Raw genomic sequence first — 25,154 nt, 5'->3', positions numbered from 1 at the left:
CCCAGTTGGACTCGATGGTTGCACCCTAATCTGTCCTTCGCCTTCTCGTCTCGACATTTGCCGACAATTGTATTTCGCGAGAAAGAGAGAGAGAGGAAAAAAGAGAAAATTATTACAACTACAACTTATTATATAAAAGTTATGTATCTATATTTTTTTAAATTTTTATTTAACAATATTAATTTTATTCAACAATATTTAGAAAATGTATACTTTATAAACATATATACGTGTGTGAATTTCTAGTTCCGTGCGGATATTAGTTTATTTTTTCTAGAATTGAAAGTTAGTAAATTTGACATCTGAAAGGCCTAAATGGTGCGTGTTGAATATAAAATCACGTTTAATTTCTTTTTTGTCGAAACGATCTACATGACACACGGACTAATTCCGAAGATTCGTTACATGGAGTTCCGAAAAGTCGACGAGAGTAGACAGGCGCATTCAAAATGATTCCCATCTCGAACAGGATCGGACGAGAATCTGGTGTTCCGCGTCCCTGCATACGCAATCTCTTCGGCGTGTTCCCTTTTAATTCACCCTACCTTCTCCCATCGTGTTCCTTCTTAGGTTGTCTCTTCGGTCGACCGTTCATTCGGATATTGCCAAATTTCTCGGGCAGATAAGGCAGAGTAGGGCCGTCTCCATGGCGCTTTGTCCGATGTGCACAATGGCGCAAGATGGGAGAATAATAATAAGAAACTGGTGAATTCTCGATACAACGAGTGGAGGAAATGGTAACAGGAAAGGAGAGAAATAAAGGAAAGAGAGAAAGATGGATGCTTTAGAGACTGCGGGAGACAAAAGATAAACTCGGGAGATTTTGCGATACGATCCGCTAAATCTACATTTATATATTCCCATCTTTTGTCTTCGATCTTCCCATACGTTATTTTAATTATCGATGATTAAATACGTAATTACTTCATTTGTCTTCACATTTCAATTTATTCCAAATTAAGAAAATACACTTTAACGCAATCCTAGTAACTTGTACACATCGCGAAGAAGATATCCTTCAAAACTACCGTGCTTACGCAAAATCACCACGCTTATACCTGTCAGTATGCATCGGGTTCATGGTACGAGCAAATCTAACGGCACGTATCGACGCGCCAATCATAATATATGTACGAATGTTCACACAATACACACACACACACACACACAGAACCCGTCGGAATCTCTAGCGTTAGTGACAAGAAACGCCTCTCTCTCGAACGCGCGATCAAACCTTGCGGCTACCTCCGACATCCATAATTGGAATCGTTCTTCGATGACGTCAGTGACTAGGCAGCAGCAGTATGACGTTGACGCCACGTGTTTTTCTGTAATCACATATATAATCTTCTTTTTATTTGTTATACGCAATTTTGATTCTTACATTAACATTCTAGTATGCTGAGTTAGAGACTGTAAAATGATTGAAATAATCTTAATAAAATGTCTTGAAATTATTTTAGCATTTTCAAAGCATTTTGATAATTGAAGTCTTTCATTAAACTTCTACTAAAATAAAATTAACACCTTTGAAATGTCATATTTTATTTTCTTTTTACTTTGATTATATTTTTTAATTTTAAATGGATCTTTATGTACGTTTAACAACTGGGATTTAGTTAGAGCGTTAATTGCTTTACTAAAACACTGATCTCAAACTTTATATTTCGTTCGAGTTGAATACAATGCCATTTATAATTGCATGTACTAATTGCTATATAATGAAAGATGAGATAATTATGCATAATCTTCAGACGTTCAAGTCATGTGAGATATGCAGTCTAGGAATATGCGATGATGGGTAGTTAAAGTGTCTAATGTACAATGAGTTGTCATTTTGAATATGAATAGAAACTTTCGTCATTACCTAGTCGTCAATGACGTGACGCTAAAGCTATTATTAACTTTGTATTACTTAAGTGTAGCGTCGAGTTCTTTAAGAGTGGGACGAACATATTTACCGTTAGAAGCATTAAAATTGGAAAGCAGGATATTTTTACTTTTCGCATTTTTATCCAATGATGCGATATACATGTACGTATTAATTAGTTGCATAATCCCCTTTCAACATAAATAATTGTTTTATTTTTCTACGATATTCAAACAGCCTTAAAGTTATGTTTTTTCGGACAGTTAAGCAAAAATATATATATATATACGTCTCAATAAATTCGTGAATCGTTTTCTTTTCTCTACAAAGTCCCTAATTTTGATTAAAACGGTAAAAGAATGGTCGTGTTACCGAACCAACCGCGTAATGACTCTTTCAAATCTTGCAAAACCACACACGAAAACGGTTTCCCACATTCACGCGAACTCACACCGCGCGTTCTCTATAAACCCGGCAGAGAAAATCACAGTAAAAAAAAACATCACAAAGCGACTTTGTAATACACGGGGGTCCATTTCAGTTTGGCGAAATGCACCACCGCCGATCCCAATACACGGTCGATATTCCGCAGTTACGAGCACGTAACCTCTGTCCGTAATAACTCTCTCGATCTCTCTTTCGCTCTTCTTTTTTTCTTTGTCCTTCCTTCTCTCTCTTCTGTGCTTATCCTCGTTCTCTTCGGAGGTCCGAGAGAACCTGCCCTACTGGTCGGTCCACCGATGCTTCTTCGTAGTGGACTCTTCTGTTCGTCTACCGTTTACACGAGCAACACACCGTTCCGGTCCCTTACCGATCTTGTTGTTGCGATAGCATCGCCGAACATACGTGGACACGTTTTGTCTTCTAATGATCCAAATAGAAATTATTCTCGGGCCGCCTACGGAGCCCGACCCTCAATGATGTCTCCTCTGATCCTTACTCAAAAATACATTCCTTAATGCGTGCTTGAGAATGTGAATTTGTCAGAGCGGCAGTTAATAAATTCTCCAATTCTTTTTGTGAAATAATTACATTTTTTTTAATATTAGTTTCTTCGTATTTATTTCATTTCTCTAGCTATAAAATACTGAAATACTTTTAAAGCTATCATAAAAAATTATTATTAGTAGTATGTTACTACTGTTTTTTTTTGGTAAATAAAAGAAAACTTATTTATTAAAATGTGGAAGTGTTATATATAATAAAAAGAGAGGCGAAATTAATATTGAAGAAATTTTGTAGAATCAAACAACATTTATATAAAATAAATATAAATATGAATAAGTAAATATGAATGAATACTATAAATAAAGAAAAAGATTGTTTGTATGAAATAAACATTTTTATGACAAATCAAATAATATAAATATATAAAATAAGAATCATTCATAGAAGTTGTAGATAAAATTAAGAATATCGTGAAACATTTTTACTGTTTCTTTTTCTTGTGTGATTTGATATTCTTTAATTTACATTTGCACACTTGTGCATATAAGTGTACATAATATATCAGTAGTGTTGCTTTCGAAATGACATCAATATGAACAATCAATCCATTTGAGTGAGTTGCTTTTTCTCGACACTTAACCGCAAAGAAACTTTAGTTGTCTAGCAGCGGGGAAACAAATATCGAGTGTTTTTCGAAATTTACGAGAATTTCGAACGCCGTTCTCTCTTCTCATAAATCGACGCGTTTCTTCTCGGGAGACAAAACAAACCGGCGACACGTGAAAAAGTAAAACGGAAAAAAAAGAACGAACGAGAAAGGGACCATTCGGAGCAGCGTGGCGTCGAGAGGCGTCGAGACGCTAAAGTGGCGAGTGTCGCAGAGGGAAAGGAGAGCCAGAGGTTTAACGGTTCGCGTTTACGGAACAAGTGGAGAGACGAGTCTGGAGATTCGGTGCGAGAATCGAAAAAATCGTCGTAAATTTAAAGCAGCCCGTAAGCACGCGTGCCGCCCTGTCTGGCAATCGGAAGCAATTTAACATATGGTCCTATAGAGCGTGCGATGGAAAGGACACCCACGAGCATGAAGATACGCACTTTTTCTTTGGACCACACTAGTTGCTGATTTATTTTACGCGACGCTCTCTTCCTTTCTCTCTCTCTCTCTCTCGTTGAAAATTGTTAATCAATTTAAACGAACTGGATAAAAATGAATAATAAGTGATATTTATGCACGCATAAAATTTATTTTCCACTTGGAAAATATCACAATCGTCCGTCTGCTTCTGTCCAAACATGTATACGAAATAATTTATGACAATGCAGAAAAATACGCGGCCATTGCAGAGAGCCACGCATAATAATTACTATACTAACTCGTGCATTAAGGAGAACACGCAGGACATTTTTCAAATTTCACGCAACGCTTATTTGCGACGCACTAAAAGTCTGCGAAGCGTCGACTAAAAAGACAGAACTGTCGAGAGAGCTGTCGTAAATTCAAAGCAGACTGCACGCATGCACGTACGCACGCACGCGGCTCTCTCTTGTTGGTCCCCTCATCGGAAGCAATTTACAAACACGTCCCGGCGCGCGCGCCACGTGGCAGGAAAAAGATTCGCATTACAAAAATCTGTCCGATTTTTCTCCATTCTCGCGATGCCATTTCTTGGCACACGCCTGGCTTAGCACTGTCATAAATAATCGTATAATTCATCGAGCTCGGTCGAACGCATCGCTCGCTACTTTGTCTGGTATAATATCTTCCGGTCTAATCGCGCACTATTATTTTGATGTACGACAGGAGAGTACAACGAGGAGAGAGAGAGAGAGAGTAAGAGGGAGGAAGCCAGATCCCATTTCACGGAACACGAGCCGCGATTGTATTCGTGAAACAATGCGAAATGTTATCGTAAATTACGAGCACTTGAAACGCAACGGGGGTAAGAGGCGAGAAGAGAACGAGATGAGTGGTGCGGAAATAGAAAAAAATCGCGGAGAGTCGTAAAAGCGGTAACTAGAATAGCGATGTGTAGAGTACCATCGTACTGTGTTGGATCAATCGAAAAAATAATAAAAAGAAATCGAAATCATATACGCACATTCACACACCGTGAACTGGATCCACCATTCAAATGAACACTGTACTGAAATATGAATATTTTCCAGTACCGCATATAATCTATCGTAATGAGAATACGTAATTAGATTAGACTACTTGAATATTTCAACAATGGACATTCAATTTTAATAAAATATTCGATCTATTTCTCCATGTAATATATATATTATAATTTTTAGAATTTGACATAAGATACTTTTTTTTTTGCTAATGTAATGTTATATGTCAGAGTGAGCATTTCTGTTCGTGTATTACTGATATCTTGTCATGTTCTGATCGTAGACAAGAAATTGACATCATGATCATTTAGTTTTTACCACTTTCTTGCAACAGCCTGAAGAGGACTCAATTCGGGATCGAAACGTTGCGTATTTTTCAATAAAAGATTTTTCATCTTAGCCAGTATTGGTCAATTGATTCTCTGATATCTTTATTTCAATATTTCGACTGGCAATCGGATCACTTTTGTGTTATAAGATACTTTGTTTTTTTTTTTTTATTATTCTAAGCAAGAAGGCAACATGAGAGACAACATGAGAGAAAGAGAGAGATGAGAGAGATCTTAAATTCTCCGGTGACTATTGTGGGAGATTCCGCAAATTTCGTTCGCTCGCAAAGCATAACGAAAACGACGGAGCGGTTTAAACGGCGGAAAGCGACATCCGTCAGGGTCGATTCTCAACTGGACAGAGATGAATAGAGGTATAAATGTTTGGCGTGCTTCTACATCGAGCTTTGTATCCGTTGCACACGCATGGCGCACGTGCGTGCAGCATCCATCGCCGACGCAGCGTGGAACGAACATACACACACTAGCGTATTGATCTACACTCGTGTGTTGTATGACACATTGAATGTATACGGCCCCAATATTTGTATCATCCACGTGGACGTCGCGTTCCCTTCGCACAGTAGGATCAACAGTAAGCGTGATTCATTCTCCTCTCGATCATCGGAGGGCACAATAGAATGAGCTCTTTAGCAATTCAGCAAACTCGAAGAATAATAAACAAATTGAAAATGATAATAAGTCTGTCTTGTTAAACGGACGGACCAAAAAAAAAAGGAGTTAGGGTTATTTCAAATCGTACATACTCGCAATCAGTTATTTCAGATACACACGCTGGATGATAAATCTGTTGTATTTTTTTAATGCGTTTTTTGCTTTAATTGTTTAATCGTAATGATATATTTACTTAATGATGCAGAAAATATAATTAGCACTTTCTCATATGATTACAGTAATTTAAAATGTTAATGGATATATGATTGAATGTAAGTTTCACTATGAAACAAAGGCGATCGTTTGTTGCGAAATATGTTTCAGCGTGGGAATCACAGATGTTACGTGATGCCTTCCACTGAGAAACGATTTCCGGGCAACGAAAGTGATCTCATGCGATGGTAGATTTTAATTCCATTAACCTTGGCCCGGGAAAACGACCCGCGGCTCCCGGTTTAATTACCGTGTGGCCCGTGATTACGTTGATTACCAACAGAAATAATCTTGAGCGCCGCGTGGCATCGCGATGGCATTTCGAGCAACAGTTTTTTTTCTCCAGCACTTTATGCTCAGATGTACCCGGTAAATTGAAAATGAAATCGAGAAACGAAAATTCTTGCACATACATCATGCATGGTGAGATAGAATCGAGTGATCAATCTTAGATAACCTGTGCGATTTGAATATGCATAACTACATTTTTTCTTCTCTTCATTGCACTCGCGAAATTTACATGCATATTACAATTACATGCCAATTTAAACATGTGCAAAATTGTGCTTATGCATTGACTTATTACAAGCAAAATATAATGAGATAGGAGAACCTGTCTCTTTAATAATACATTTTAGAAATATTATTATAGTTTTACTTAATTATAATTATGCTATTATTATATGAAAAAATATATAATCACAAAAGATAATATATACATATATGTGTATAATAAATAATAAATTAAAACAGAATTCTAATCGAATAATTCTCGGAATATAAATAATAAAATTATTATATTTTATGAATAAACATATATTGTGCTATAAATATTTCGAATAAGCAATAATATCTTATCCAAAAATTAATAATTTTAATAGTTTTTCATGCACAGTTTGGTTCAGTAGGAAGTGAAGTTGAGTATTCCCTAGCTTCATCATACTAAAGAAAACGATACGTGATATTTTAGGGCGCGGAAGAGTCTGCTACGCGTGACACGATCACGCGGCGTTCGTTCAACCGCTATAAAGAGTACGTTTTTATTATTATTACCGACGATTAAATAACTTAAGTACCGCGTAATTACGCTAACATACTGGCGATTTTTGTGTAATATTCCGCCTGGCCGATCAGCTGGCGGTCGGTGTATTTTTTACAGAAATTACACGAGATCGAGTCCGGTCAGCAATATAGTTTGCATCCTCGTGTGTAAAATACATGCGAGACAAGGGATTTAATTGTCAGATGTATTCTAATGATGATAATTATACGCTTTGATGCGACTTGAACCGACGCACGCGTCGACACGCAATTTGATCGAAGTTATTGTTGCGGAAGAGAAAAGAGAGAATCGTTAAAGGAATCATTTTGTGACATACAATTTTATCTCGTCTCTTGCAGATTTTGTCATCTATTCATTTAATTATTTGACGTATTTTTAGTGCTTGAATAATCTCAAGACGCGCAGAATTGTTTACTACAAAATAATTTTTTAATCACGGATATTTTTTTTTTTTTTTTTTTTTTACACATAAGTCTATTATTACATTAATTAGCTAAAATATCACTTTGAATACTCGGCTAATTTAAAAACGGGAAAGTATTATTGTTCTGATTGTTGAATAAATTATTTGATATTTTTAATGTTATATGCGTACCTTGTTTATATATGTACATATAATTTTTCATAATTAGTCAAATAATTATACTATCAAATCGTATCATTTAATTTAATGTTCAAATTCAATGTTCAATAATTGTGATTATCGTTTTACCAATTATCAGAAATATTTTTGCACTCTTTGAAACTCTAATTGATATTCCTCATTCTATTGCAATTTTTAAGTAGTCGTAATATTACAATGTGCATTAATTAACTTTCGATAATTAAGAAATATGTAATTTATTAAGAAATGCGCCATATTATATAGTTGTTTAGGTGAATTTTAAAAAAGGATTCTTACAAAGGTACCAATATGAAAAAAATCTTTTTACAGATTCTATTGGGCATACTTCGCTAATACTGTCATCGGATACACGTGCTACGCGAGTAAGTATTTTAAAGTTTAATTTACGAGTAAATCTTCTTCCCGTAAACTTTTGACTTCATTTAAGTTGTTCCATTTCCACTGCAACACATCAAGTTGCTCCTTGAAACATTTGCTCTGAATGCCATTTACTACCGTGTACTTCTTGACTTCATCGAACTGTTCAGGGCAAAACTTAGATCTACATACGTTGCTGTAATTTTGTAAATTAATGTTTTCAATATTCGAACTCTCCATATAAATAGATAATTTAGTCATCAAATCTCTCAGACAATACTAAAGTATGAATCGATTAGATATTAAATTGATAGCGAAATTATCCACGAGATTTGCACTGCTATATTTATTTGCGTTTTTTAAATTACATTGATTAAAAAATGAAAATTTCAATCAGTTTTTATTGTCTCGAACTATGCTGCTTTTCTGAATTTATGATCGAATGCACGGACTTTTACGTGGCACATAAATTCAGGAACATAAATCACAATGTTTATGGAACGGAACATTAGGTATATTTGGCGCGAAGTCAAATAAATTATATTACATATAAAAATGACAAATGTATAAAAGACACATTAATTCATCAAGGTTTGAAATCTAAATTAAATGCACGAGATGCAGACTTCATAGATTTAATATTTCCTCGAATTATCTTACACAATATATAGTTTAATGAGAAACATAGACGCTACATTCTTATCTCATTTATTTATTATTTATTATTATTTATTTAAAAGTAATTAGTTTTTATTTTTTCTTAATTTCAAATTTCAAATTGAAATTTACTTAAGACATTATAATATCTTAAATCGAAACTGTCGGAAAGATGGTTTAAAAATTTATATTAGATAGAATGTAAGTATGAAAAAAAACTCGAACGCGTATGCTGTAAAAAATGCCATAAAAAATTAACCATCGAACTTCTTTATAAGTTTCTCGAGCAATGGTCTTCCGCGTTCATTCAAGGTGTTTCTTTCCAAGCATGGAGAATAAAGCTCGCTCTCTGTTTGCGCGTCGAGTGGTCAACCGATTCAAAGACATGATATCTTTGATGGTTAGTTGGGAAAAAAAGAACATGCTGACATATAACGTGAGAAATAAGCGGCTGCAAAAAGAAAAGACAACCCCTGTAATCCCCGCCATCACTGCTGTCGCGTCTATATTCGATACCTTGCTCTCGATTATACCTCATATAACACTCGTGACATTAAAGCGCAGTACTCCATTATTTAACGTATCACGTTTACGATTAAAATCTACCGATGATATAAATATAAACCTATAATCTAAAATATAAAGCTATAATATAAAACTATAAGATAAGATTAAGAGTAAATATGACGTGATAAATTTCCGATTATAAGAATAATAAAAAATGTTCAAGTCAAGGAAAAAATTCTTTATTTATTAAAAATATATTAGAACCTAGTTTTAAAAAACTTTGACATTTGTTTGCTAAAGAGAGTAATATCATCAGAATCTAAAGATAACTGACGAGATTCGAAACATTATCGATTGTTTACAAGCATTCTCTTTTCTTGACTCTCAGTTCGATCTTGTTCGCACGTTTACTGCTTTTATCCGCGATTCGTGGATCCGAACTGAGATAGAAAGCGCAAACTCAATTGCAAACTTGGCGAAGCGGTGTATAATTAACAGAAGTAGCGATACAGTTTGAATATCGCTGAAATCAATCAACTGTTGCAAATGGAATTCAAATTGATATGAAGAAATTTTGGCAAATTTACCATGCAAGATATTTTTGACAACTTTCGGAGAGATATATGCGATTAAAGATTTATGCTCTCTCTTTCTCTTACCACACAAATTAAAAATACAACTCTTATTGCAAAAAAACTCGAAATTTTAGTATTTTTGCAAATCACATATATCTATTTTATACCTCAAATTATACATTCTGGAAAATTGTTACGAAAAATAAAATGTACTAAAATTAAAAATTAATTATACCGTAAATCGATGCTTTATATACATAATTTAAGGAATATTTAAATTTCTACGAAAATATATAAATTAATTTACTCGATTTTATTTCAAATTTTATGTACATCGGATATATCAGCATATATAATAATTTTATTATAATATAATAATTATAACAGAATCAACAGATTATCGTTTTTACGACGTTGCTGCGTTTATCGTGATTTGTATCCGAGATTCGCATATGCGGCATGCATTTGTTTGCTGTCCTATGTCCTGTATTTATTGTAGACGAGCCTTTACACGAATAGCGACTTGCTGCAGATTCATCAAGCGGAATGTTGTGCCGGCAATTTCTGGAAGATAAATTACGTCTGCATACGCTCCGTGGATTCCTATTTGCGATGCCGCCTTGCTACAAGATTTCGCGGTTTGCTTGCATGTATTTGCAACGTCGAAGCTCGCTTCCGATGTGCGAACAAATACATCCGTTGGTTACATAAATCAGTTGTACTACGTTAATTGGCAACTGTTTAACTTTCGCCTCGGTAAAAATATACCGTGACGTAATCTGGTTTGATGAATCTTCAATAGGTTTCTCTTTACACAAATTCAACGTTAATAATGAATTTTGTTTTTCAAAATAAAGATTTGCTATTTTATTACAGTATTCTATTGTATATATAAATTTATTTCGTTGATTGTGCTTAATTATCTTCAGTTTAACAGATCTTTGCATGATCTTTTAATAAAAATGAGTCTCTCTATTTTTTTCTGCTCGTTCTTCCTCTTTTTAAAATAATTAAAACACGAGCATCGAATTATTTTTATCTTTATCCGGATTAAAGCTCGTTGGACGAAACGGATGCATCTGTTTATCCGTTTCTTAAATTACCGAAGCTCGACCGTTTGCGGAATTTATAGTGAATCACCGACGGCCGGGATGCGAATCGATTCGGACGCGAATCTCGTTTTAAACTGCGGCGCGAATGAGATCTCGGATACTCGCATTTCCGTTCGCTCTCAAACGATCCCAACAAGCTATCGAGATGCGATAACTGAAAAAGAAGACTCCTTTTGAATTGATAAATAGAATAAAGTACGAATGAATATATGTATAAAAGTAAAGCAGGATCCATGAAAAAAGCAAGTAATAAACAGGTACATTTTATTGCATGAAAGAAATTTTAGCGACATTGATTTACTTTATTAAGATGTGATTATGAGCAAAAAACCATACAACTTAAATGTATTATAATTTATATAATTAAAAAAAAACTAAGCATATGTAGATATATTTTTTATGTATTAAGAGAACAGATCTAGAAAATCTATATATCTGTTATACACATAACAATATTTAATCCAGACAAAATAATTAATAAAATATAATTTCACGAAAGAAGAATTGATGTTAGTAAAATATAAATAAATAACAATATATTGTATAAAACATAACAGAACAAATAAAAATTAAATTTTATTTATTAAAGCAACGATGTATCCCGAAATTATGTCAATCGACGACATTTAATTTCCCGAATTTCTACGTGTGACATTGTGTAGAAGATTACTCCCGGTCCGCTCGTAAAACATTGCGAGATTTCCCATGATCCGATCCTGCCGTCGTATAACAACTACCACGGAAAGGACAGTATCGATGTAGGTAAAAGCCTGCTGCTATATCAAAGTTATAAAAACCATAATTAAACAAACAATCTAAGTTATTATGGTTAAATTAGGAATTAAGAACAAAATGATCGTCCCGGAATTATTACGTCTAAAAAAAGTAGATTTTGTTATTCAATTTATACTTGACTAAAGATATTGATGTTTTAAGTAAAATATTAATAAGAAATAAGGAACAATATTTTTAACACTATCAAACACATAGTACATCCAGACGCACTCATGTAATGATCAAGTCCTTTATTTCGATCTCGCAGGATCTTTCGGAACGCTCGACTCTCAATGTAAAGCGCACAGTCATCCAGGACGATAGTTGACAGCGCGGCTTTATATCATTGTCATTTGACGTAACCCCGTGTCGGGCGTGAACCAATGGGTCGGTTCCGAATGATTAAGTAATAAGCTATTTTATCTCCCATCTCTCTCTCTCTCTCTCTCGATACAATGTCAGATTCCGCGCAAACAATCCGACCGGCATCAGCTGACGGACAACGGCTTTCCACCTTGATTCGTGGCGGCCAGGCCCGGTCCGACTCGATCGGTCGGTTTCCCAGCGTCGAACGATTGCACACGCAACCGGGACCCTGTGCCAGGCCTCGGGTTCGATCGCTTAGTGTAATCCGGTCGATATAGTGTAAGTGGTTCACCTTGATAGGGCCTCCTTTACCTCGGGGCCCTCTTCCACCCAGCCCCGAGATCTTGCGTTGCTAGCTTCTACCATCAGGTCCCATTCCCTCCCTTGTCCCTCGTTCTCTCGCTCTTTCTCTCTCGCGTCCTTCTCGCATCCGGAGGGTCTCGGCAGGGCCGTGCGTTTTCTCCCCGTGACCTGAGGGCACCACGGGCTGGCCCGCCCATTTGTAGCGCCCATGTCTGCGACCAGCCGCCCGCGGAGCGATACATGATTCGTGTGCACGTGTGCATACGTGTGGGAATGTGTATGTGTGCCGGGTATAGGCCGGACGCTGAATAAATCCTCGAGGTTTTTCGCCGGTTCAATGTTTGGCATACGCTCAAATTTGAGTTCGATTAATTGTTTCGAAAATTGCTCAAAAAAAAAACGGTATGTTTAGACTCGATATGGGTCAAAAATGATGATTTCTAATTATTAGAATTTTTCTTGATCATCTTTTTCGAGAATTAAATACTTTAAATCTTGGCCGTGACCAAGTAAAATTTAGTGTCTTGTGCACAGGTTTTTAAATTCTAACGAAAAAATTTAGTTTTGTTGGGATAACGCACTGTCATCCGCGATTTGGCTCTTATTGCCTGTTTAACATTCTTAATTTATATTTATATTTATATTACAGAACCTTGTTAAATTCTTAATAAATACTTTAAACTCAATTCGATTTGGCGCTTAGAACTTTTATAATATATAATAAAATCCTAATCTTTTCCAAATGAATTTGATTTTTCTATATTTTTATCTCAACATTGTCTGAACCATAACTGTCCATCCAGTTTTTCTCGGAATTCTTGTCGCGTAATAAAAATAAGATTAAAGTCGTTTAAAAAAATATATAATTAATTCTAGAATCGCGTTGAAGCACATACGTCTTCGTCCTTCTACCGTTAGAGAGATGGCCGTGTACGCATCCGCAAGTGGCAGAGCGTGTGTGTACATAAACGCGTATTATAAATGCACGTTCATACGTGCCGCTGACTTTCTCGTGCTATTGCAGTCCGAAAGAGAGAGAGAAAAAGAGGGGAGTAAGAGTACAAGAAAGAGAGAGAGGTCGTAGATGCAAAATGTCGTGCGCACACGCCCTGCCGTAATTGCAGTTTGCGTTTCTCACGCGAGAATCTTCGACGTGATCTTCGGCTTCGTATGAAGCTGCCGCTGCAGAAGAAGACGATAATTTCTGATGCGCGATAAAATCGTTCGATTTATCTCGCGGAATTAAGAGACGGTGATTCCGACGGATTTTGGCAAAGGATGAACTCAATCTCTTTCGTAATAATATCGGAGAGAAACGACATTTCTCGTGGGCGGTTACGAGATTAATCTCAAGTAGTACGTACATATGTACTCTCAGCAAGATAAGATCAAGATCAAGGCTAACGTGCACCGATCGCTATTCTATCAATTATTCATTTTCGATTTAATTAGATAATCGACATTTCATCGACGACATTACTAATTTGCGGCGTCAAACCTCTCGTGGACAAGTGATTGAATTGATTGTAAATTATCGTGGTATATAATTGTTGATGTCGATCGATACAATCGGTCGTAGTAGTGAGTTATGCGAACATCGACATGCATTGCTCTGATGAAATACACTCAAAGATGAAATAGCACGAATCAAACGTAATAGACATTTCGACGTAAAGTCATTCCGACTAATGAAGAATTTAATTAGTCTTGTTCAAAAGACAAATAATTCAAAGTAGGACGCACCCAAAGGGATTTTAATCTTTGAATTAATTTATTATTTGGAATACATTAAAATTTATTATAACACTATATTTTTATATATTATTATATACTGTTATAGTATTAAATACGTTCTTATTATTTTGCATTTTTTAATTTTTGGCTCAGTTGATTAATATCTTATCTTTACATATATTAAATAGTTGAATGATCAATTTAAATGAAAACTCACGCGAGCAATGCGTGAGTTTAATTTAAATTTAACTCACTCAGAATGATGATAAATTATGCGAATTTCGATGCAAACCTATGATTACATGAATTGACAATTCGCGTTAACGAGTCAGAATAATTAAGCACCGATCGCGAAAGCGAAGCAAACCTTGTATTTGAAATAGACATTTATCCGTTGCCTCTATTTTCAAAGGATTGTCACGATTCGTCACGTTATATCGATCGCAAAATAAATTTCCCGGAGCAACCGGAAATGGTGACCGCTTCGAAGGGAATAGGATGATCGGTCTCTTGACGAGGCCGCTTGACAATGTCGAAAGAAAACATAGAACAAGGGAGCAGTTATTGCGGTAAATTACGGGTACGTGCGCGGAAGCGAGAGAGATCGATCGTTGTTATAAAAGTTTTAATCGCACCGCCGGTCGCTGACAAAAAGCATTTCCGCCGTCTTCTCTCTTTCTCTCGAGTTGTCGAGGTGTGCCCGATGGCGGACGTGCTGGGTCAGGCCGCGGAGAGGCCAGGTTGATAGGTAGGTAAGAGTAACGCCTGGTTTGAGCCCACCACTAAAGATTAATGGACGCGTTTTTTGCCGCGAAAATAAATCGCCGCTTTGCAGGGACGTCGATCTGTCTATCGGCCGCGACTGATCCCGAGATCGAGCGTGTCGTTGATTGTACGCGTCGGAATTTCGCTAGTTATGGTCGGTTAGCCATCCGCTTGGTTTATTGGATTGAGTTGTCAATGGTGTGTGTAGGTGTGTCGAACGATATAAGATAACTCGATATAGATTATTTTGTGAAATTGGAACAACGTCCCGTGTAAATATTCGTAGAAGCATTTGTACGAAATTAATTCCCCTGAACATTTTTTTTTTTTTAATAATAGCCTTCTTTACATATCATAACGTGCTTAATTTCTACATATTTTATTAGATAACACAGAGATATTGAGATTAATTTAATATTGATTCTGATGTCTTTTTAAATTAATTGAATTTTATTAGGAAGAATATCCAATATATATGTAGGTATCTATAATTTGATCATTTTAGTTTTTGTTGGCGACAGATATAAACCGAATATAACGTTAACTCAGTTGTTGCTGGTAGAGACTACATAGGTGAAAAAGAAAGGTGAACAAAAACTGACTGAACTATGTTCGAACTAATTATCGAAGTTCGGAACCGGCTGGTAAAACCATTATACAAACAATATTTACAGAGTCGCACCATCCACCTTCTCGCTTCTCTTCTCTTCTCTCTCTCTTTTCTCGTATTTCTTCACGCGAGTTTGCGACTGACGTGACTCTTTTTGCATGACAGCGAACGGCGTGAAAGCACGACGATAAAGAAATAATTGGTCCCCGCGGGAACATGGCGGAACGGGGATATAAATTGATTTCGATTTCATCACGTCACTGAATTCTCGCGGATAGAGTCAGATTCGGAAAAACAAGGTTTCACCGAAAGAGATTAGACAGCTTGAAAGAACGATCGAAAATTTATTACAAATATTGAAAGTTTGTAATTATAAAATTGGCAGATATTAATGACTTTCTTCCGATTTTATTTTTCCTTTGGCACACAAATTCAGTTTTAAAGTGGCAGAAATAATTTTTAGAAATTCACAGAGATTTTATATAAAAATATTATTAAGTTAATTAAAAAAAATATTTTCTTTAAACATTTTCATTCCATCCACGATTTTATCAAGATTTCCAAGTACAAAATTTCTTTTTTTTTTAATGAAGATTTTTCTTCGAAAACAATGTATGTCGCGAGAGATTATCGCGGCGAGTCCTCATCGTGTTTCATCCTTAAGAAGAAACGAGTTGGCTTGAAACGAAACGTCGCTCGTTGGATTGAATTATTTCATGCCACCGTCGTCGTCCTTCTCCGAACGGACGTATTGGAAGCCACCGATGGCAGCAAGGGAGAATGATGAGGAGAAGGAGAATAAAAAACAAGGAATAAAAGAAGGATCAGTGGACGGTCTATACCTCCGGCTACTGCATACGCATTTATTATAATCCACGAAATCCCGAAGAGAAGATTCCGCGGGTTATCCTCCGCGCTGCGGACAGGATCGAAGCGGTTGATAGAGGAAGAAAGGGGTGAGAAGCCGAAAAGGGAGGGTTCTCTCTCTCTCTCTCTCTCTTTCTCGATACGAAGAGAAAATATATCGTCGAAACAAAAACAAGATGAGTCCTTCTTCGTGAGTAAAGACGGAGAGCGAAGCCGACGAGGATGAGGAAAGGGTTGAGAAGAGAAGAGAGAGAAAGAGAGATAGAGGATGGGAGAGGTTGGGCGAAAAGAAGAGGGCCGGGTCGAGAAGATAGCTCCCTCTCTGCGGTAACCTCAATTTTTGAGCATAACTCATGCGTGAGCGAGCTGCGTTTAAATCTTCTGTCCGAATAATAAGAGGAGCGCATTTACTTCGAGGCTACTGCAGTGACAACCTATCTGGAGCCCGTCGATGCACGACGGAGTATGAGGGAGTGAAATAGAAGGAGAAGAAGAAGGACACGTGGAGGGGCACGTTTGGCAAGGCCGAAGGAATCGTTATTCTTTGCCGGGTTGCCAACCCGCGAGATGGCCCTTTGATTTTACCGATATTGAAGACGGACCGGTCGTTTCGACATCGAAAAGTCAAATCTAAAGAGCGCTTACATTTCGGTGCTTCCCGAGCGTTTACATGACAATTACACTTATTTTTTCCTCGATTGAAATTTTGATCTATAAACATTCATTTTATGATAACAAAGTTTTTCTTCCAAATCCCATAATAAATTATTTAAAAATTTATTTAAAAAAAAAAAAATTGATTCTTACACTCGAACATCTTTGAAATAGAAGACATAAATACATAATCACGTTTGATGCATATTTTTTTGTAACGCATTCATCGCTTGCCTTAAAATTCATGCTATTAATTATTCCACATAAACATGAATAATATTTGTATGAGTGTGCGACTGTCGCAATTTTCAGGTGTTCTTTAATGTGCTAATTCTTATTAAGTTTCTGTATTTCCATTAGATAGAACTCCATCGGATAGAACTCGTGCAAGGCTCCCCCGGTTTACGCTTTACCAGACATTAACATAACACGTCGCGAACACTCCATCGAGAGCTGACGTCAATTAATACGAAATCATTCGAGCCAAGTGCACGCATGGAAATGGATTCTGCCGGGAACTCGATTTACCGGTTCTTCTAATGGCACAATAAAATAACAATCGAGTCACGCGCGTCTCGTTTTATACATTCGCTATAATAATATTGCTCTATTCTTCTCCTATGATAAAATTTCTTCTGATAAATGCGTGCAAAGAGAGACGTACAATGTTGATGAGTCGGTTATACATTAATAATATCGATGCACATATCAATGTCTTTCGGCAAAAGTGCACATCTGTAATGCGCTAAGTAACGAGATTATCAAGCGGCCTCGAGTGCACGTCCGGTCTGCGAGCTCGAATACTTATCTTGTTACACGCACAAAGTATTCGAAGACGCATGCGAGCCGCTCTTATACAACGGATCTAATTAAGATCGGCATAGTGTGCGCGCAGAGCAAGATAAATAAGATATCTGAAATTCTATTTTTAGATTCCACGCGAGATTCTCTAAATTCGTGGACTCAATAATAAATGTCTATAGGGATGCACAACGTGCATGTATTTTCTTTCAATACACCTTTGCAAATTTCTACGAGGAAAAACGGAGAAAATCTTAATATCTTATTATAATATAAATTATTTTAAAATCAATTATAATGCTAAAAAAATACATATTAAAAAGGTGAAATGTGTATAAATAATAAATGTTTAAAAATTTAAACAATTTTTAATTAATTAAAACATATTAGAAAGAAATAGAAAAATGCAAAATATCAAGAATCAAATAATATTATTTCTCTTTAACATTTTAAAGACACAGGTCTATAAGAGAGACATCCCTTATCTATACATATGTTATTTCTATTTTTTATAGAAGTACTAACTTTATCAGAGACAAATTTTGAAGCTACAAAAATATTTCACTAGCTGATTATTTAGTTACAATATTTACTTAGTAATCGCACTTAAAATTCACACTATTTGTCAATTCTTACATTCTAAGATTGCGCACGTGGGTTTATATATTCTAAGCACATGCGAGAAAGTTTGAATAAATGAACAGTTTATCAATGGATACAGAAGAATAATTTTAAAGCGCTAATGGGAAATTTTTTCGCAAGTGCAATCTCACGAGCATCGATAACGTAAACTCTCACGGCGCGATCTTATTATTAGAAATCACTCTGATAATTCATTCAATTGGATTGAAAAGGAAATAGATACATCTATGTTGACAGTTTTGAGAATGTAAGAATTAATTAACAGATAAAATGCGAATTTTAAATGCGATTACTAAATATTGTAATCAGCTCGTGAATATTTTTGAAGTTTCCAAACTTACCTCCGTTAAGTTAGCATCTCCGCCATAAAAAATCGAAATAACACATGTTTGCCCGTACTTATGATACAATAATTATTTAACGAGCATGTGAAATGTAATCACAAAATATTGCATAATGTTTTATGACAGTACAGCAAATACTGAGCTTTCTAACTCAGCGATCGAATCGAAATTAATCGATACACGAAACCGGTTACGCAATCTTATCGCCTTCCGTGAAAGTGAGGCGAATCGAGATTTACGGGGAAACTAATAACCCGTTGCTTCTCGCATTTTTTTTATCTTCACATCTTTACGCATACAGAACACGCCAATCGCAAATAATTACCAATACTTACCAAAAGGTCGATTACGTTGTCCGACCAGACCTTTGATAGTCAGCTCTACGCACGAAAAATACATTGACTTTGATATTAACTAAACCGAATGGATCCTCAAATATATATAAGAATTTTTTTCTCTCATACTATATAATTTTAAAATATCCCCATAAAATATTAGTATGATTAATTCTCAAATGTAGGTATCGTTAAAATATTTATGAATATTTTTTTCTCTTATACTATATAATTAAAAAATTTCCCCATAAATATTAGTATGACTAATTCTCGAATGTAGGTATCGTTAGAATATTTATGAATATTTTTTTTCTCTTATATTATATAATTTAAAAATTTCCCCATAAATATTAGTATGATTAATTCTCGAATGTAGGTATCGTTAGAATATTTATGAATATTTTTTTCTCTTATACTATATAATTTAAAAATTTTCCCATAAATATTGGTATGATTAATTTCGAATGTAGGTATCGTTAGAATATCTATGAATATTTTTTTTCTCTTATACTATATAATTTAAAAATTTCCCCATAAATATTGGTATGATTAATTCTCGAATGTAGGTATCGTTAGAATATCTATGAATATTTTTTTTCTCTTATATTATATAATTTAAAAATTTTCCCATAAATATTAGTATGATTAATTCTCGAATGTAGGTATCGTTAGAATATTTATGAAACCAAAAGAGGATAACAAGATAGTAAATATATTAATCAACATTACATGAACACACTAAAGTCACCATTATTCATCTTTAACATATCGTATCGCGATATTCGATTACTATATTTCTATGATATCGAGAAGAGGGAGGCTCCTCCGAAAAGAGCGCAAACTAAACGCGCGCGAAAGAGAAAAGGGATGGCGGACTTTTTAATTTCCCGCAAAATAGAGTTCTTCGAGATAATGAATATTTATTTTCTCTTATACTATATAATTTAAAAATTTCCCCATAAATATTAGTATGACTAATTCTCGAATGTAGGTATCGTTAGAATATTTATGAATATTTTTTTTCTCTTATATTATATAATTTAAAAATTTCCCCATAAATATTAGTATGATTAATTCTCGAATGTAGGTATCGTTAGAATGTCTATAAATATTTTTTTTCTCTTATACTATATAATTTAAAAAATTCCCCATAAACATTGGTATGACTAATTCTCGAATGTAGGTATCGTTAGAATATTTATAAAACCAAAAGAGGATAACAAGATAGTAAATATATTAATCAACATTACAGGAACACACTAAAGTGATCATTATTCATCTTTAACATATCGTATCGCGATATTCGATTACTATATTTCTATGATATCGAGAAGAGGGAGGCTCCTCCGAAAAGAGCGCAAACTAAACGCGCGCGAAAGAGAAAAGGGATGGCGGACTTTTTAATTTCCCGCAAAATAGAGTTCTCCGAGATAATAAATATTTTTTTTCTCTTATACTATATAATTTAAAAATTTCCCCATAAATATTGGTATGATTAATTCTCGAATGAACAAGATAGTAAATATATTAATCAACATTACATGAGCACACTAAAGTCATCATTATTCATCTTTAACATATCGTATCGCGATATTCGATTACTATATTTCTATGATATCGAGAAGAGGGAGGCTCCTCCGAAAAGAGCGCAAACTAAACGCGCGCGAAAGAGAAAAGGGATGGCGGACTTTTTAATTTCCCGCAAAATAGAGTTCTCCGCGCGCTGGCGCGCGCTTCCACGCCCATCCCTTGTCCCGCGCAGTGATAAAGCAAATAGAGCCGCTCCCGCCGTGCCGCAATAAACTCCATCGCCCTCTACACCCCCGTTTGCCCCCGTCCACTCCCGAAATCGCGCAATTTGAATAAATTTACATCCGTTTGTGTACGCGAATAAATTTCACTTCGTTCTTGGCGCCTCTCTCTCTCTCTCTCTCTCTCTCTCTCTGTCGCTTCCTCGCTTCTCATCCGCTTCGCGTTTCCTTGTCCCTTGCTCTCGGCGCGCAAAAATCATTTCGGGTCAGTCCCTGTCTCTGCGGTTTCTCCTTTGCCATCGTCGATGAATAATCAAAAAGGGGCGTCTTTCGCGGCCGACCGCCGGTTGATAGCTGCTGCCCGACCGATTGTCGTGCATACAGCCGTCGATAAACGAATGCATAGTCACTCGCGAGTTTGTCGCAGTTGCATTCATGCCTCTTGATAATTTTTCATTATTATCCTTAGCCCGCCTTCTCCGGGAGAAAAAAGGCCGGGGAAGAAGAACTTTTCTCCGCTTCGGGATCGAATAATAGGAAGCGCCCGACTTCGATTTCGGATTTTTAACCAAACAGGGCTCGTGTGCGATTAATTTGCTGAGTATGCGCGCTTGTGGATGTGAAAGAAGCTGCGTGGTGAATGCGATCATATTTTTTGTCTTCAAATCAGCACAAAAAAATAGCGGCGTAATTGCCTACGCCCTGTTAGCTCGCTCGATCACGTTCCGATGCTCTTGTTTTGCGCTTATCGCGATACTTGACACAAGTCACGTTTTAATTACATACTCGTTTATTCCCGATTAGCCGCCTCTCGGCGTGAAAAAATCCTTCGCGCTCGTCGTTTTAAGCTAATGACTTGCAACGACGACACATAATGGAGAGGATTTCATAGCTTGAAAACACGATCTCGCGCTGCTCTATTTGCGAGTCTGACGTTCTGGTGATAGGATTCTCTCGCGGGACCATTATTCTGCACGGTGAGTCTCAAAACGGCTTTTTGAACCTCCTCGCGCAAAAAGATACGAACACGTCACCCAGTGTTTGTATGCAGGATGTAAAAAAAAAAAAAAAAAAACCCTACTAGAGTAGTTACTTAAAACGTAATCTGTGAGAAAAAACTTGGAAAGAATTTTTATATTTCAAGAAGCGGTCCTTTTCTCGTCGTAATTGCGACTATCCGGTTATAATAATGAGAGTACAGACGCGTGGGAGCGCGATAAATATTTCGAAAGGGTTAAAGGAAAATGTCAGTCAAGCTGCCTGAACTATGAATCGGCGTATAGTTTCTGCCGACAGTCAAGATAAGAAACGTCAGCGGGAAAAGCCTCGTGGAAAGCCTCAAGAGGAAGGAGACAACGGCTGGTATTCTACCTTACCAGACACGCATTGTTTACCGCCGGGCATCCGTGTGCATACGCCCGGGCACGCGTGTGCACCATCCAGCCGCACGCGTGAATACATAATAACACGTGCGCGCGCGCGCGCGCAGCAGAATCAATGGCGGGTCTCGGGGATGAAATACGACGCGTAGACGCGAAATAGCGTTCGCTCTTTCTGTTAACCCTATCCGCGCGGGTCGCGGAGGCGCATCCGGGGCGTGTAATAAAGCCGATAATAACACCGAGCCGCGGATATTTAGTACTAGCTGTAAATCTTGGGGCAAATCAACGCCCGTCACCGCCGCAGTAATGGCATTCGTCTGAATGCCATTACTGCGCCGGCAGCGAGCTGCACTGCGTATTAATAACACGCGGTAGTTTCTTCAGGATAAACGCGGATAACTCGGGATTGAGTTTTAAAAATAGTTTTTTTTTTTTTTAGGAAAATTTATAGTTTTATTAACAATAAATCAGATTTTATATTTTAAATTATGTAAAAAATATAAAAATTATATACTAAATATAAAACATTAAATTATATATTAATGTTTGTGAACAAAGAAGGGCTGTAAGAGCTATATTAAACAAATTGCAGTTGTCAGATAATCTTAATAAAATTCATTTAAAACGAGAAAATATTATATATTAAAATATTATATATTATATATTAATATTCTACACGGTGTAGAGACCTTAAAAATTTTTCCAATTTAATTATAATATTATCTGTTGGTACAATGACACGTTGGCAACACCATCCCTTGAATAGGACGGTGAATTAATAAGTTATGTACGCTGATATATGTTATGTATATGCGCGACGCTTTGGAAAAAAGTCGTTATAATATCGCGACGACGAACTTGTTGTATATACATACATATTTCGGTGAATCGTAGATCGAATTATGTAAATCGCACGAGGAAACTCCCGCTATATCAGCGGCATTATTCGTCCGTGGAATTCGTGTCAAAGGTGCGGCGCGTTTAAAGGCAGACATATTTGTTCCATTAGCGATGCCATTCGGCATTAAACATGCCGGATTTCCATACATTATGCAAATGACGGTCGTTTCGTAAACAAATATTATATATCGATTCATTAAAACAAACTATTGTCGAGCACGTTGTTTCGATCGACACGCGCGTTGTATACAACATGTTTAGCTTTCCGCTCAAACGAGCTGCCACTGTCTAATTACGAAGGAAGTAATCATCGCTTTTAGATAAGGACCAAGGCAAGTAGTATCGTTTCTCGGCGCCTCGAGAAGTTGATGATTATCATTATCAGCAGAGAGGCCAATTTATACGACTCACTCGTACTCTCGCTAATCGAATCCGGTTACTGTTAATTTGTAATTTTCTTTCACGAGATCGCGATACGATATAGTCTATCACGATCGTCAGATACGTTTTATAGATTTTTAAACTTGGGTAGATTCTCTGAAAAAGAATGCTCCTTCCAGTTAATATTGTTATTTATGTTCTTGAAAATTTGAATTACACGCGTGTAAAAACCTGTTTATCGAGAGATTAGAGTCGATCAGATCTCTTCATTAAATGCTAATATATTATAAAAAGCAAATAGAGACCGTATTATAAATCGCGCATAATTATAAATAATAAATAGAATTCTCAGAAATATCTTTCCATTATTTTAAGTTATTTGTTTTCATATAAGATATACGTATATATTTCGCGCGACTGCGAAATATATATGCGATGCACCAGACACGTTCAATGAATAGGGATGTTTCGATTTAATCGATTTGGGTGTTAGACGACGCCTAGGGAACTTACTTGAAGCTTAAGAGGAGATCGACCGTTCGCGAGCAGCTGCTCATTATTCCATCTGTCTAGAACCGTGTATCCGTACGCTCGACGCAAGAGAAGTCTAACACTGCCTTTCAATCAGGCTACTCTTACAGTATAATTATAGTGGCGCACATATGGCACAAACAGCAAAAGTTAATGGCAGTCGCTGAACTAGAAAGAGCAAGTGGCCGCGAGGTACGTTAAGTCTCGATATACAAGATACGGTCCGCTTCTACTGTATTAAGGTTTTAATGATAGGCTTCTTTATCTCCCGATTTGGAATCGGATTTTGTTTCAACGGAAGCATCGCAGTAATACATTTATATAGAATTAATGTTTCAAAATAAAAATCTTTCCTCAATGGTAAAAGTCGACCAAAACTGGCAATCATTTATTATAAATAATTAATTAAAATACAACGTTTCGGCTGTCATTGCAGCCCCTTTCAAGTAAATCTATAAAAAGTTAAATAAAAATAATTATAATTTTAATACATTTCATCGCAACAAATAATTATAAATTCATATACAAAAATATGTTACATACCAAACGTAAATGCATAATAAATTAAGACAATTAATCAAATTCACCGACAATATTCACCATTGTTTTAATGAACAATGTAGAATTGACAGAAGTAAGCAAGAAATAAATAGATGTTAACAGTTAGCAAGAATCTTAGTCACTACGCGTTAAGAAAATCGAGACAAAACTAATGTGTCTTTCGCAATCTAAAACCTCATAACAAAGTCAAATAAATAGGTAAAAATAAAAATAATTTAAATAGCGTCAAGAACACGATCATAAATCCCACTAAAATTCTTCTTTCAAAATAAAGTTTATGAATTAAGATTTGCTTTGATTATACAAGGAGAAATAAAATTTTCAATTTTTTTGATCTCTCGTAAAAGAAGCTTATAATATAAATTACTTTCTCATCAAATTGATTATTATGTGTTTAATGACAA

The 25,154-nt window shown here is 35.9% G+C and overlaps 1 long non-coding RNA gene across 1 annotated transcript in view; it reads right to left on the bottom strand.

Annotated features, from left to right (window-relative positions):
* Nucleotides 1-243: 243 nt before the first annotated feature.
* Nucleotides 244-25,154, bottom strand: part of LOC114944897 (uncharacterized) — a 188,784-nt gene continuing 163,873 nt past the window's right edge. The window contains exon 7 of the long non-coding RNA XR_014925468.1: nt 244-1,328. This is a non-coding gene — a long non-coding RNA (uncharacterized LOC114944897). The remainder of the gene's footprint in view (nt 1,329-25,154) is intronic.

This window comes from Nylanderia fulva, unplaced genomic scaffold (genome assembly GCF_048542155.1).
Source record: "Nylanderia fulva isolate GAGA-0341 unplaced genomic scaffold, ASM4854215v1 Scaffold4, whole genome shotgun sequence".
Lineage (NCBI taxonomy): Eukaryota > Metazoa > Arthropoda > Insecta > Hymenoptera > Formicidae > Nylanderia > Nylanderia fulva.
The sequence above is the reverse complement of the archived record's forward strand: the minus strand, read 5'-3'. Positions and strand labels throughout refer to the sequence as shown.